The following is a 12,453-nucleotide window of genomic DNA, read 5'->3' as shown; positions in this document are numbered from 1 at the left end:
AATGCTTTTAGCTCATTGAAATATTATATTGGGCCATAGTTCAAATGGAAAGGATTTCAAAAGCATTATAAACTGGGACATCTTATTTTAAACTATTTTTTCTTTTATTTATTATTTATTTATTTTATGTATAACATAATTCTTTATTAATTCTTTGGGAATTTCATATCATGTACCTCAATCATATTCACCTGCCAGACCCTCCACATCTGCCCCTCACACCTGCAGCATCTCCTCCCAGATAAATTAAAACCAAAATGAAATGAACACAAAAACCACCTCATGCCTTCCTGGTTTTCTAATCTTTCCAGCACCTCTGTGTTTGTCCTAGTGGCACTGAGAGCTATGGTGTGTGACATAGTATACCCTTCTGTCCAATCAGCCACACACACAAATGTTCATTACAGTGTCAGTGGTCTGCTTCAAGGCCTCTGGCCTCTGACATACAATCATTGCTGAAGCTTCACTAAAGCCCCTCTTGGATATCCTGTTATTGTTGTTAGCCATGTGGATACTGTGGCTATCCTTCAGCAGGACCAGTCTCTTCACACATTGCAGCATATGACAGATGGGGTAGATGTTAGGGTAGGCCAACCCAAGGCCAAGGATATTGATTGGTCTGTGTGGTAGCTGAGCTGGTCAGTCCAGGCTATAGAGACCACCCCCTGAGGGGAGGAGAAGAGCCAGCTCTCCTAGGTCCATGCCATTGGTGCCAGGTCTACCATTCCCATGGTAAGGGGTGGGGCCATCTATTCTGATTTTGGGGTCAGCTGTCCCATGAGGGGCAGGGCCAGCTATACTAGGGCCAGTGAAGGGCAGGGCCATGTCAGCAGGACCCTCAGATTCCAACACCCATAGTTCCTATGGCTCCCTGTGGTACGCGGGTCACACATTTTAATACAGACACCAGCAACAGTGGGACCCCAGACCAGACATGAACCTCAGCAGCAGCCAATCCCAGTTGACACTTGACCCCTCTGGAAACACAGACCACTCAGATCAGCAATTGCCCCAGTGGCATCACAGATTGGTTACACCAGCATGGCCATAGGTTGCAGCCTTAGGCCATGGGCATCCATGTGACCTTTGGTGGTAACGTGGGTTCTGTACATCCATATAGACCCCAGCTGTGGTAGGCCCACTGACATAGACATGGTCCTTAGCAGAAGCCAATTTCCAGATATCAACATGTCCCTGGGTGATAGCATAGGCCACTCAGATCAGTATGGCCCAGGCAGCAGCATGGCCTTCAGACACCAACATGACTTCAGGTAGCTGACTAGACCCCAGCATGCATATATATGTATACACACACACACACACACACACACACACACACACACACATATATAGTGGTAACAGGAACCATGGTCATCAAATCAGTCCCTGGCTGCTGCAGGCAATGGACCTGGACATGGCCCTAGGCATCAACTTTGGCCAAGACCTTGGGTGTCAGCACAGGCCACCCACATCAGCCTTTTCCTCACTGCCTTTGATTCTTCAGTTTGGCATTCTTCCATAGCACATGAGCCATTCTGCTTCTCTTTCTTGTCTATTTCTCCATCTTATATTTGCTCATCAAAATGACGCTTACCTGCCCAGAGCTGTAAAGTACCTGGATAGCCTAATGGACGCCTTCAGCCAAAATTTTATTTCTTTTATTTATTCTTTCCTCATACTAGAATATAATAATATAATATAATACTATATTGTGTTTTTCACATGAATAATTACAATGAATACAAGTAAAAAGCAGCATGTTTTCCATATCCCTTACATGATTAAGCCTTTTACATATTACAGGTGAAAAATAAATTATCCCAAGAACCCACTTACAGTCATACTCAATCAACTTGTTATAGATTAAGTATGTAAGCAAGGTTACTGGCAGGCAGTATTTTGTGATTACAAAGAACGGATCAATCACTGTATTACTTATCTTGAAAGGTAATCTTATAAGGAATCTTAAATGAATCACAAATTTAAAGTAAAAAGAATCAATCAGCTCCACTTTAGAACTTTAGGGTACATACCCACTCCTCAAAAGTTTTTTATATCAGGCGACTTATGGAAAGTATTTGTATAAGGAAGTAATCAACACCTTTGATCATGAACTAATGCTACCAAGAAAGGCATGTCAGTTAATGATACTTGGGCTGCTTTGCCCTTGTTCCATGGCATGAAGAGTTCCTCATTCAACTCTACGTCTTTATAAAATGTTAGATTGTTTTCTTAGATTTTCACCTCCAAGCTATTTAACAAAACCATCTTAATCTAACTTTAAGTTATTTTCAAAACTTTGTTTCAGCTATGATGCACTCCAAAACCAGTGAACACATCTTCCAACATGAAGTTTAAAAGAATTCAAGACAGCCTGGCTCTTAGAGATTCAATTGTTTTCTTTAATCATTAACTTAAGCCACATAAGGTGCTTTATTGAAATGCATATGTTCTAGCTGTTTGACACTTCTTTGTTTATATTTTTAATCATCCAAATTCTATTTAAACTAACATTATCATTATCAATTAGACAGTATATTTTAGGAAAAAATCATATTCATAATAATTCACAGGTAAAAGTGCCCAGTAGAACAGGATGTATCCATGAGATACACACACTATATTTCAGGCAGTGGAATCTCCCTACACCCATTCGCACCATGCTAGACACCAGAGAAACATGGCAACAGGAAACATGTAAAGGCACAGCAGTAGCAAAAGACATTCTGACGTCTTTGGTCTCCTGGCCTTGCCTATGTGAGATTCACCCATCAGGGATTTTCCTGCTGGTGTGCTGACACCTTGAACCCCAGTTGCCACCTGCTACTCCTCTGACATGACCACCCACGTTTATTTTTTCATTTGCCTTAATCTCAAGTGGGAGTTGAATTAGAGATTTAGGATCTGGGGAGATTGTCAGGTAAACAGATTTTTGAGCTTCCAAATTTCAGTCTATTGTTATTTACCTAGCTTTACAATTTGCCTTGTGATCTCTGTAGAGTCCAGGAAAGAATACAGAGCATAAAGAAGAAACTCTTGAAAGCTGTAACTTTTTTTTTAGGGTGATTTTCTTTTCTTTTCTTTTTTTTCTTTCTTTTTTTTTTTTTTCCCAAGATGGGATTTCTCTGTGGTTTTGGAGCCTGTCCTGGAACTAGCTCTTAGACCAGGCTGGTCTCGAACTCACAGGGATCCGCCAGGAAGTGCATGTGAAGGGATGACAGTTCCTGAGTTATTATCAATCTAGGGTTTAATATTATTTTCTACCTTTTTAAAACTTACCTTGCCCACTGCATCTGAATTTCAATTGTTATATACTGCTATGTCTATATAAGTTACACATGGGAAATATTAGGCTTTGTCTAGCAAAGTTTGCTTTACATCACCGTCTCTGCTTTAAACAAAATCAAATATAATGAAATAGAGGACATTCTCCAGACTCATTACCCCTAGACATGAGTGCTGTTAAAATGATTCTATAATTTAAGGTTGGGATTTTTAATCAAGCAGTTTACTCAGTGGTGTTATGCAAGCCATGCTGTGATGAATAAACCACATGGCTCCAATTGACCATATAAAAATATAATTGCTGAAATATCTATTCATATCAAATATCTGTACCCATGGCTTTCTCAACATGGTTTGAAACTCCAGCCTCATGAAAAATTAATTTCAATTGTTTTCAGACCAGGAATCAAATTTGGATCCTATAGCATACCTGAACCTTTTATCGGAGATTCTACCACCTAGCCACATTTTAACCACAAAGACAGAACTCTCTTTCACATAAGAGTTTAACTCTCAATTAAACTATTTTTATTATGACTTCATGTAACTAACAATGTTTGGTTAATCATCTGTAATTTTTAATTGCAAAAAACTACTCATTTACTTTATGGGAAGACTATTTATGCATGTACCACATGACATTCAATAATTGCAGAGAACAAGGTGTAGTTTTAAGTACGTTAAAGTATACACTCAAAAATTGGAGCTCAAGCCAGGCGGTGGTAGCGCACGCCTTTAATCCCAGAACTCTGGAGGCAGAGGTAGGCAGATCTCTGTGAGTTCAAGGCCAGTCTGAAAAAAATAATGATCTCGGAGGTCATTTTATATTGCCATGGAAACCGAAGCACTGCAGTTGGAAAGAGAGTGTTCTCTTTTACTTAATTATGGCCAATATATTTTAAAGTCACTGTTTGTCAGATATATTTCCAGTGAATAGCTATTCTATATGGTAATTCCCAACGTTAAATTTCTAAAGAATAGTAAGTAGTATTAGTTATGGTTAAAAAGTCCATGTGTTGTAATTAAAATAATTTAGATTTAGAGATGAGAAGATATAAAGTGGACTCACCTTTATAGATCCTTAATTATGTAATGTTTGACAAATAACTTCTTGGAAGTTTATTCTCCTCGCCTATAAAATGGGACTGATGATATAAATCTAATCTAGACAAATCATTGGGCAATTACATATAGACATTTAACTAACATTAATAGTTTATTCTTTATGATTTATATATTCAGAGCAGTCAATTTCTCTAGGTATAATAAAAGAAAGACTACAATTATATTATAATATTATTATATTAACATATCACAAATATTCAAAACACAGAGCTTGTTCCTGTAACATTTTCATCCTCCCTCCAGGTGTAGAGGATAGGAATGAGTTATTTCAGCTGTTGTTATTCATATGGCTCCATTTGTTTGCCATAGGTAGTTTGACCCCGTGATTAAACACCTTACCCATGTGATTCCTTTAAACCCTCAGAGAGTAAACTGCCTGATACTCTGGCTATTTATCAACATGACCTCAGGTGGCAGCACAGACCACAGGTATCCACATGGCGTTCCATAGTAGCACAACCACTGGGCTGTCACTGGGAACCAGCTTGATGCTGGTGGCTCATGTTGCCCCAAATGCCATGTTGATGTCCTTGGCCTGTCCTGCCTTTCAGGACTATGATTGTGTCCTGGGCCTGTGCTGTGGCCGAGGGTCATGTTGATGCCATGGTCTATACTGCAATTAAAGACCATGCTGGGGTGCATGGTACTTGCTGTCACCAGAAACCGTGTGAAGGTCCATGATCTGTGCTTGTATTGACTCTAAGGGGCAAAGAAGCTACTTTTGCAGTGGCATCAATGACTGCAGAATCACAGTTGAGAAAGAGGGACATAAAGATATGTGATAACCTTATCCCCACTTCTCACCCCCTCTCCTCCAAAAAGTATATAGAAGAAAACTCTTAACAATTATTATAAGGGTGCTAAGGTGTTGTTTTTCACATCTGAGGCCTTTTGGCAGGGGTGTAGGTGGGGATGGGCTCAGTTTTCTTTAAGGGAAATTTGACCCTGCTGCAGTATGTTATTTTTTTTCTTTTTCTTCTTCCTTTTTTTATTTATTTATTATTATTATTATTTTTTTTTTGGAATAGGAGGTCTCAATGGTGACGGATGGACTTGGGCAGGACTAGGATGTAAATGTGATCAGGGTTCATGGTGTGAGACTCTTAAATAATCAGTAAAAAATATTGTGTCAGCCAAAAAATGGTTATTAATTAAACTTTAGTACACCTCATTTTTAGGCTCCACTCTCCCAAGTTCATGTTGCCACATGAAACCATGATTTAAGTCTTTCTTTCCCCCTTATATATGATAGGTGACATTGAACAAATTGCTCAGAGTCTCTGGATTCTGCTGTCCTCGTTCTATAAAATTGGGGCAATGAAAGCACAAAGTAAATAAAATTCTTAGAAAATACTCTTCTATGGACTAGCTACAGTGTTTGTTATGCAGTTATTCTTAGAATGGCATCTAAGGTTCATACAGCTAAACATGGAAAAATAAAGACAAATAAAAATGAAAATAAGATATCAACCTACAATTTTTAGATTATCAAACCCACTTCACATCCAAGCTTACCTTTCAAAATTTTGTGAATGAAAATGTGGTGTGAGCTTTATATCTTTTATTTAATTACGCAAAACACATGTAAGCGTTGTTTGTGGAAGCACCAGCCTGTAATAACAAGAAACCTGTAGCAGGTGGCAAGACTTCTTTTGGAGTCATTTTCTAGGTGGCTATGGAGTCATTTTCTAGGTGGCTATGGGGACCATGGGGTCCATAAATTTCTGTAGACATTTTAGGCTTTCAACACCTGTGCCCAGTGTGGAAAAAAAACTACATTCAATTAATAAATAAATGATTATTACAAATAATATTTTTCTACAGGAATTACAAATACTGTCACAACAGTAAATATAAGAAGTTCACTGTATCACTTGGATTTGTATTTCTACTCAAATTAAAACTTTTCAAAAAGGCTACAGGCAAGATAAAATTAAGATAAGAAACAAACCTATAACTACTAGTGAAATAGAAGCAGCACTAAATATTCCTCCGCCTCAGAAAAAAAAAGCCCAAGGACAAATTTCAAAGAGGCATTAGTGCCAATGATATTCAAATTAATCCAAAAAATAGAAAGAAAATGAACATTTCCCAGTTTGTTTTGCAAAGTCACAGTTACTTTGTTGCCCAGACCACATGAAGACACACACACACACACACACACACACACACATACACACACACACACAGAGAGAGAGAGAGAGAGAGAGAGAGAGAGAGAGAGAGAATTACAGAGAGACTAATTACTCTTGTGAATATAGATGCAAAATTTCTCAATAAAACACTTACAAAACGAATCCAAGAACACATAAAAAATGCCATTCATTATGATCAAGTAGGTCTCATCCAAGAGGTGCTGAGAGGTAGGAGAACTGAGAGGAGTAGAGGGAGAGAAAACTGTATTCAGGATGTATAATCTGAAAAATAAAATAACATTTCCAGTAAAAAGAATGTATTTTTAAAAACACAGAATAACTTTAAGCTTGTAAGAAATAGTGTATCTGATTTCATTTGTAACACATATTTTTTATTTATATGATAAAATACTCATGTTTTTCTTCTGCCTAATGTTTTTTAGGGACCAAGACTCTCGGATCCTGAACAGATTAACATTTCTTTTCTGCCATACTATAAGGTAGGTGATCAACTTGAGGTTGAAATTTATGGAAATATAGATCCTTTCACTTGGTGTTCATTCGTTATAGTGGGGCTAAATTTTTCACAATTTTCTCATATCAAGTCAATGAAGATGTCATTACTATTGTCATTTTTGGAAAAGAAAAACTGAACTCAAGAGATTTCTCTCTATTGCCAAAGGCCATCTATGCAATAAGTATTCCAAGACCCAGTAATACCACTTTTCACTATATATCCGAAGGATGCTCAATCATGCCACAAGGACATGTGCTCAACTATGTTCATAGCAGCTTTGTTTGTCATAACCAGAACCTGGAAACAACCTAAAAGCTCCTCGACCAAAGAATGGATAATGAAAATGTGGTACATTCACACAGCAGGAAAAAGCTAACAATGTCTTGAATTTTGCAGGAAAATGGATGAAGCTAGAAAACATTATTTTGAGTGAGGTAACCCAGACACAGAAAGGCAATTATCACATGTACTCACTCATAGGTGGTTTTTAAACACAAAACAAAGAAAACCAGCCTACAAACCACAATCCCAGAGAACTTAGACAACAATGAAGACACTAAGAGAGACTAACATACATCTAATTGACATGGGAAGTAGAAAAAGATAAGATCTCCTGAGTATATTGGGAGCATGGGGACTTTAGGGGAGGGCTGAAAGAGGGAGGAGAGAGGCAGAGAGGGGAGCAGAGAAGAATGTAAAGCTCAATAAAACTCAATAAAAAAAAAGGACCACAAAAGATAATTAACTTAAATCCCCCTATTCAAAATACGTGCTTTTAATACCGTTATTATCCTGATGAATATGGTGGGTGGGTAAATTAATCTTAGATTTAAGTTTTATTATGTTGAGCTGAATTGGGAACTCCTGTACATTTAAAGTAAATTTACCACAATTATCATATTTTATTTTATTTTTTCTTGGGTAAAATTTCACATAGATATCTAAAACTAGATTGAAAAATGTCATATTGTGTCTTGAGTATGTTTTATTAATCTACATATTCAGTACAATCTCTACCAAAGTTTTAATAATACTTTTTATATAAATAGAAAAATAGTCTAAAATTCAAATGGAAGCAGAAAGACTTCACAATAATGAAAGCATTTCTGAAAAGAAAGAACAGTTCTAATGTATCACAATATGTGATGTCAAGCTACACCAAGAACCTTAATAAGACAAACAGAATTGTGTTGGCACAAAAGTGGTCATGGAAACTAGTGGAATATGATAGGCCACAAATCATAAGTTTCACACTTATTTGGATATGATTCCTAACAATGAAGGAATATATACATTAGAAAACATATTTTCTTTAAAATGTGATTCTATGGAAATTAGACATCCAAATGTAGAAAAATTAATGTGCCTTGTATAAAAATCAACTCAGAATGAATCAAAGACTTTAAGACATGGAAAATTAAGTGTAAAAGGGATATATACGAAAAAATGCTTCAAGATACATGACGAATCCATTGCTTTTAGAGTACGTGCTTCCATACCCAGAATTTTTACAAGGGTCTCAAAGATCAAATTCATGCTTTCATAGAAAGCAGGGAACAGTTACTCAGATATTCCTGCAGCCCCGTTCATTATTTTTAAGTGAATCACTTCATGCTGAGGATCTTATATATTCCCCATATTGACCCTTTATCAGATGAATGCTGTGTAAGTCTCTCCTATTCTAAAGGTAATCTCATTGTTGATTGATATCAGATTTAAAGTTTGATGCTCTCCTTTGTCTGTTGTTGAGATCTTAATTTAAAAATTTACAAACAGTCCTGTTATAAAGCATTAACTCTTCATTTTCTTTAATAACTTTATGGTCTTAATCTCGTGTTTGTGACTTATAACATATATTTAACTGATTTCTTTTAACCAGTGAGTGGCAGCATCTTGGTTTGATTTTTATCTATTTTTCTAACAACATTTGTTGATTTAAAAAGCCTTTTCCCAGTTTATGTTCTTGAGACTTTGGGAAAGTTAGTAGGCTAAAATGTGAAGTATTTTACATGAATTTTCTAGTCTGTTCCAGTGTTTCACAAGTATGTTTTAATGCCAATGTAACATCATTTTTAATACTATAGTATATGCTGAAGTCACATATATCAAATAATATAATAATAATAATAACAATAATAATTTCCTTTATTTTATTGTATTATTCTTGCTGGAGTTTTCTGTATATTTGCAGTATTTTGGTTCTAATAAATTTTTAAAAGACTTTGTTTAGTTCCTTAAAGAACGCTATTGGAATGTAAAGATTGCATTGACTCCATAGACCACTTTTCAATATACCATTGTCATCACAACAATGTTAACCTTTCAGTGAATGAATACAGTTACTCTTTCTGTTTACTGTTTTCATTTTTGTCCATTAATATTTTGTGGTATTCACTTCATTTTTTTCTACTTCTTTGTTTAAACTTAAGTATTTTAATTTTGATCACAGAGTGCAACAAGTTGGTTTTTTCAATTTTTTCAGATAGTTCAAACATGAGAAATAGGAATTTCACTGATTTTATATTATTTTCCTATCCAGTAACTTCACTAATCTTTGTGAATTAATCTTAGTTTTGAAAGATTTGGCGAGAAATACTTAAGATTTTTAATATATTCTTTATCAAAAGTGATTATTGACCTGTTTCTTTCAAATTTCTGTACTATTTGTTTAATATGACTATCTTGGCTATGACGTCTAGAACTATTTAAGTAAAGTGTTGAAAGATGGCATCTTTTTCTTCTTTCTGGTCCTAGAGTATAATTTTTGACTATAACCCCTCTTACACATATAATGGTTTCCATGAGTATATCTTACATAAATCACAACTTGTTGATTAATAATTTATTAAATTCTGACCAAGAGGTGATGTAGATTTGTCAAATAGCTACTTAAGATTCGTTAATAATATTGTATAAATTTTCATTTATTCTGCTAGTAGATACATGCAGAATTATCCTAGCATCCTAGGGTCAAATCCCACCTGATCATGGTACATAACCTTTTGATGTGCCACTGCATTTGGTTTGTTGGAATTTTCTTGAGATTTCTATAGCTGTTTTCCTCATGTATGTCAGCTTTCATGTTTTGTTATTGTGAACCTTGTCTGGTTTTTGGCATCTACACCATGGTGGCCTCAAAGAATGAAATTGAAAGAATTCTCTCTCATTTAACTTTTGACATAATTTGCCAAGAATTAATGTAATTTCATCTTCGAATATTTGGTAGAATTCAGTAGCACAGAATTCTAAGTCTAAGCCAAGATGTATTTTTTTATGAGAAACCTTTTATTTTTTCAACTTTATCCTCCATTTTAATTTGTTCATAATATCTATTTATTCTTCTTAAATAAAAAATGTTTCTAACAACTTAGATTTACGATTCCATCATTTCTGATGAGTACACAACTGATACAGAAAGTTAGGAATAACCCAGAGTACTGATTTTCCTTTGATTGAATTTACTGGTATCTCTGGAGTAGTCGCCTATGATTCTCTCCTATTTTCCTGGTTTTAAAGAACTAGAACACAACAAAAAGATGTTCTTACTTTTGGAGAAAGAAGATTAATGCATTGGTGGTCTCATATGAAGGTCTTCAATCAATGTGAGGAGCTTGTAAGTACTTTTTGTTGTGTCTAAAGGAGCTGAGGCAGATGAAAAAGACATAGGATGCATATTTGCCCTGCAAAATGGATCAAAATAAATACTTTGAATAAAACATTTGAGTGTGTTTCTCAAAACACTCCAGCTTACATTGAAAGGTAGAGCATTTTAACACAAATCACTTATGTTTAACTTTTATTTGGGAAAATCCAACGAAACTTTGAAATAGTCTCATCTATGGGACAACCTTGAAGAACAATTTTAAACCCATAAAAACTTGTAATGGCAAATTACAGAAATGGGAAGAAACAAAATAGTGAGTTCTTAACTTCATTTGCTGTACTATGCCCTTGCCGTGTTCTTTACATGCTAGAGGCTGAACCCAGAGCTTTATGCATGTAGACTAGGACTCTATTATTCAAGTTTGTCCTTAGCCCCGATTGTGCATGGTCCTAATTTTAAAAGTTATTAAAATCACTTTAAACATGTTTTGTTAGTTCGCTTGTCTGCTCTTATGTTTATGTTTGTCTTACTAATGAGTGATATTTTCTCCATTAGTATATTGTAAAATTCTGTTGATTACTCTCTTTGCACAAATTTCCTTAAAATGAAACCACTTTTAAAAAGAAAAATAAGTCAATAGTAAAAAGTAATCAATACAAGTTTTTTCTGCTCTGTACCTTTGTACTTTTCTATGCATGAAATTGAAAAATAAATTTTATGAGTAGTGAAGGTTGTCTTTGAAATCTATCCATACTCATCTCATTATATATAGCACACATTCATTTGAAGCAGAAGTCAATCAATTCCTAAGTGAATGTTTATTACACATTTTCTCTAGGGAAAATGGAATCTCTCTGCAAATCATTTTCTTTGAGTTTTATATTAAAAGAAAATATAGTTGAAATAAAAGAATTATTCCTCCAAAACATTGTAGGCTCCTTTAATAAATAAATCTAGAGAGACTCAGATGGCTTATATAGTAACCCACAATTAATCACTACCCCATCATTAGTAACCACTTCCTGGGAGGGGCTAATTCTTCTCCCAGCAGTCATTAGTTATCTATAGAATTTTGTTTAGGAACAGAAACTTGTGAAAGCCCACTAACTCCAACTTAGAATGTGCATCAGTACTGCAATTGTTTGGGTTTATCTTATAGCCTCATTCCTAGGAGAGACTGTTTCACAGCAATTTTTCTTTCTGATGTTCTGATTCTTATAAGTTCCATCTTCCATGTTGCTCCCTAAACAATAGGTGCAGGAGTTGTGGTTTATATTCATCAGATGGAGCTGAACTCCCCATGCTCTACTGATTTAAACACTGTTTCCTAATGTGGTTTTCTGTGGTGGCTTCCATTTGCTATAAATTGAGGCTTCCTTGCTGAGGGGTGGTAGCTAGGCTTATCAGTGCATATAAGGATAAGATTAAGAATGAAGTAAGAAAATTTGGTAGTCTACAAAGTAGTTGTACCAGGTGATGTTCTGAGGTTTCTGACCTCACTAGTCTCAGGAAGCTGATTATGTTTTGACTACCAGTTGTGATTTCTCTTCTGTTAAGTGGGTCCTAAGTCGGAATATAAAATTGTTGTTTACCACCAAAATGTGAGCACCATTTATTGCTTCTTTGTAGCTGTTAATATTTATCATTGTTGTAGTTCCTAAATGTTGAAGCTGAGAAAGACTTTATTATATTTCTCCCCAGCGTTGGCAGGTTGCACAATATTTTTTATTTATTTATTTATTTATTTATTTATTTATTTATTTATTTAGGATTTCTGTCTCTTCCCC

The 12,453-nt window shown here is 35.3% G+C and overlaps 1 long non-coding RNA gene across 2 annotated transcripts in view; it reads right to left on the bottom strand.

Moving 5' to 3' along the window:
* Positions 1–12,453, bottom strand: part of LOC126503354 (uncharacterized) — a 781,756-nt gene that overhangs the window by 398,955 nt on the left and 370,348 nt on the right. The window lies entirely within an intron of this gene.

This window comes from Alexandromys fortis, unplaced genomic scaffold (assembly GCF_014885135.2).
Source record: "Alexandromys fortis isolate MF-2015 unplaced genomic scaffold, M_Fortis_MF-2015_v1.1 scaffold_2_1_26212458, whole genome shotgun sequence".
NCBI classification, from domain to species: Eukaryota; Metazoa; Chordata; class Mammalia; order Rodentia; family Cricetidae; genus Alexandromys; species Alexandromys fortis.
The sequence above is the reverse complement of the archived record's forward strand: the minus strand, read 5'-3'. Positions and strand labels throughout refer to the sequence as shown.